Source organism: Olea europaea, chromosome 4 (assembly GCF_002742605.1).
Source record: "Olea europaea var. sylvestris chromosome 4, O_europaea_v1, whole genome shotgun sequence".
Lineage (NCBI taxonomy): Eukaryota > Viridiplantae > Streptophyta > Magnoliopsida > Lamiales > Oleaceae > Olea > Olea europaea.
Genome location: NC_036240.1, coordinates 19589213 through 19593529, shown reverse-complemented (window position 1 = coordinate 19593529; position 4317 = coordinate 19589213). Strand labels below are relative to the sequence as shown.

The following is a 4317-nucleotide window of genomic DNA, read 5'->3' as shown; positions in this document are numbered from 1 at the left end:
CATTATTGAATGTGCTGTAGCAACTCAAAAACTATCAATAAAAATTCAAGTTTTTCTTCAACACTTCGTTTCCGCACTAACATCAAACACACCCCGAAAGTTGAATTATTTATTGGTGAACTAGTCGTAAAAGGTCTTCTACTCGTCTGTAGCTTCTTTTTGTCATTTTCAGTAATAGAAGAAACTTGAACTAATGGGAATATTGCATGTAGGCACTGGTATTGTTTTCTATCCGAGGAACCTTATTATGTGTTGATAACAAACTAAGGTACGGTAATTCGAAATATAATCCCGCAATACAAAGCTCATTCCATCCACTTATTAGGACATATTTTTGATATATATATTTTTTTGATGCATGGCTACACAGTGGCAGACCCAAGGGGGGTTTAACTCTTTTAATTTTAAAAAATTTATTTAATTTTTTTTTTTTTAACAAATTATAACATCTTATTATGGTGTCGGTATGGACCGAAATTCAGTTATGGTCTAATTCTTATCGGTAATAAATACCGGGGCTTTGCAATATTTGATTGATCACAATTCTATATATATTCCATTTACTATAGAAGTTCCCAAGGAATTCATTAGAGGAATGTTTCCAATAAAAATGGTTTGTTCTTGCATACCCCTACTAGTTTTTCAAATTAATCCCCCAGGTACATATAATTCAGAAGAATATGTGAATGATTCATACACAACATCTCTTTCTTTTATCAACGGTTCTACCAATTGATATCTTTCCACAAATAATTGAAATTCTATTTTCAATCAAATTTTCAATTAATTAGAATTTAAATTTGCATTTTTTCCTATCTTATTTGTGTACATAGAATATATTTGAACTGATTATATCCAATTTAACTTATATTTAACAAATTTTATTTATTTGATTGAATATTGGTCATATGTTTTTTTTTTCGATGACTTGAATTGATTAATGTATTAAATACACTGTAAATTTTTTAAGCATAAATATGAATTTTTTTGTGATGAGCAAAATATAAATAATTGTTCGGAATCAAATGGATGAAATTATGAGCAAAATATTAATCAAGAAATGTTTTTTAAATATAAATTGGCATTTTCTCGAATCGAATATAAATTATTCAAAAATCAATAACAAAGTATTCGATTTGTATAGAATTTGATTGTGCCTCCCTAACTAAAAATTTCTGCATCCAGCCCTGCTACAAGTAACTTATGTTTTAATAATATGTTCACTAACATGTTTTTTGTTTTCTCCATGTTCGGGAAAAATTTGATGCTGATTTAAATGATTGTCGGATGGTTAAAATTGTTGAAAGATATTGTTGTGAAAAGTATAAAGTGTTAGAATTTGGGTGTAATTGAGGGTTCTAATTAAAGTGCACATTAAGAAAAATTTTATTTGAAATGTTTTTGGAATTTTATTCGAAATCTTTTTGTAAATTCTAGTTGAAATTTTATTTGGAACCCATATTTGGAGTTGAAATTTGTGTTGGATTTAAAGAAACCATGATAAGGAAGCTTTTGCACATTTTATTTCATCTAGAACTCAGCTTCTAGGGCTTGGATTATCCCTATATATATTTGAGTCTTCTTCCAGTTTATGTATTGTTGAAATTGTATTTTTCTCTCCATTGGTTATCAATTAATAAAATTGCTCAACTTCTCTGCAAGTCTCTTCTTGTTTTTAAACTTGTTTTTAGTGCGCGATCATATACTTCATATTATGTTATACTTGCCTCTCCGTTCCCAAAAAGTGGTATTTGAGCTATTGATTGTGATTTTGTTTGAGGTTTTCTGCTATCGATGACAATCATGAAGTATGAAATTTCGCTTTTGAATCGTAATACAAGATTTTTGTTGTGGCAAGTGAAGATGCGAGCTGTATTGGTTCAGATGAATTTGGATGATGCGCGTTTTTAGGATTTGATAAAATGCTCCCAACTTGGCCAATGGAAGAGAAACAACAGAATTATTGGAAGGCACTTTTACAGATTCATCTTCATCGCTCTAACAATATTATTTAGGACGTTTTGAAGGAGAACACAACAACTACGTTGTGGTTGACGCTGGAGCAATTGTGCATGGCTAAAAGTCTAACGAGCAATTTGCATCTAAAGCAGAGGTTGCTTTCTCATTTCATGGCAGATGACAGATCTTTGGAAGATCATTTAGCTGTGTTCAAGGAGATCGTCGTTGATTTAGATACATTAGACGTAAAATATGATGAAAAAGATTTGTCCTTAATCTTGTTGTATTCTCTGCCCCCATCGTTCAAGGGGCATAATTTTGTATAGTCATGATGATCTCCTCATAGAAGTCGTATATGATGTCCTGGTCTCAAAGGAAAAGATGAAACATCTAGTTGGATTTGAGTCCAAAGTTGAAGAAGGTCTTGTGATTTATTGTGATCGACGAAGGGATAAGTCAAGGCCGAGTTTCAGCAATCATGTTTGTTATTATTGCAAGAAGAAATGACACATTAAGAAAGATTGCAAAAAATTATAAAATAAAGGTACTTCAATTGCAAATCATAGGAAGTAATCAGACACTTTAAACGAGACCTACATAGTTGAGGACAATTTGAGTGATAGAAATGTCTTGATGATTTCTGATGTAGAATCAATAAGAGTGGATTTTAGACTCAGCTTGTACATTCCTTAATTGGAATTGAAACATATGAAATGGTGATGCAAGGTGTCTTTGTCATGGGTAAGAGCGAACTTTGTTGAGTAGCTGGTATCGGTAGAGTCATATTTAAGTTGGTAGATGGAACATGTAGAACACCCGATCATGTTCGACATATTATAGATTTGAAGAAGAATCTCATTTCATTGAGTACTCTTGATTCGAAATGGTACACGTTCTCTGGGGCAGGTGGAGTCTTGAGGGTCCGGAAGGGTGTTCATGTTGTATTGGATGGGTAGAAGAGATCCCAATTATACATCTTGTAAGGTCAAGTAGAATTAGTAAAGAAAATTCGTCACAGGTTTAGTACCATGGTGGAGATTTTGTTTGGTACTGTACCTTTAGAATTTGATTCTGGGTCCATATTGAACAATACTACTGAATCAAGTTTAGAGGATCTGAGTAACTTCACTTTGCTACCATTGTCCATGGTTTCATCGTATTCAACCGTTAGAGATAGACCTATTGGAGATAAGTACGAGGATGCTGATTTAGTTGCGCTTTTGGCATTTTTGAAGGTGTTGAGACTAGGAAGGGGCCTTCGATGAAAGTATTGAGAGTTGATTCTGTTACAGGATGTGTTTCGACCATGTTTGGTAAATCTTAAATTCCTTGTAGAAATTTTGGGAACCCGGTGTTTGGGTTCTGGTATTTTTTGTGGAAACTGTGAAGAGGGAGAGTAATTTTTCGTAAGGTGGATAAGTTTTATTCTAGTTGAAGAGTTCAGTCCATTTCCCTGCAATCGGACTTATTTTTCTAGATTGGAGCTTTGTTCGTTGCATCGAAATTCATATCAAAGTGGAGATTTTTAGACTTTGGGTGTAACTCGAATTCTTTGATGAAGATAATTGAGAGTTCTAATTAAAGTCTACATTAAAAAGAATTCTATTTGGAATGCTTTTGGAATCATATTCGAAATCTATTGGCAAATTCTAGTTGAAATTCTATTTGAAAGCTTTATTAGGAGTTGCAATTTGTATTGGATTTAAAGATATCAAGATAAGGAAACGTTTGTACATTCTATTTCATTCACAAATCTGCTTGTAGGGTGTGGATTGTCCCTATAGATATTTGACTCTTCTTCCAATTTATATATTGTCGAAATTGTATTTTTTTTCTCCATTGGTTGTCAATTAATAAAATTACTCGATTCCTCTATCAATCTCTTCTTGCTTTTAATCTTATTTTCTATATACGATCATATACTTTATTTTGTACCATACTTGACTCTCTGTTCCCAACATAAAGATCATAGAAGTGCATGTAATAAAAAATACAAAAAACTAATGCTGAATGGAAAAGATCCACTACAATGTAAGCAACTATTAACTCACAAGAGGATTGGAAGTGGATGTGTACACACTTTGAATATTGTTATATGTGCAGTTACAATTTTCCTTTTGTAGAGATATACTTCTTTCTAATTTTCTTATTGTTCCTATTTTCGATGTTTTTATTTCAACTTTATGGTTGTTGGACGTATAATTGAAACATTGGCCAAAATATTAGGAGGGACATAAAAATATTGGTTGCTAATAGCATTTTATTGACACATACAATATTTAGCTACCAAATATTGGTAGTATATCTTTCTGTAACCAAATTTTGGTTGATGAAAAATAATAATTTTTTTGTTTGATA

At 31.9% G+C, this 4317-nt stretch overlaps 1 protein-coding gene across 2 annotated transcripts in view; it reads left to right on the top strand.

The window, feature by feature from the left end:
• The window catches only part of LOC111393934, a 9538-nt gene extending 5834 nt beyond the window's left edge, over nucleotides 1–3704 (top strand). Inside the window, exon 4 of one of the 2 annotated variants that reach the window (XR_002702519.1) lies at nucleotides 1864–3704. The gene's annotated coding sequence lies outside the window, so the exon portion shown is untranslated. The remainder of the gene's footprint in view (nucleotides 1–1863) is intronic. The other variant, XR_002702521.1, reaches the window with a different exon arrangement.
• The last annotated feature ends 613 nt before the right edge of the window (nucleotides 3705–4317 follow it).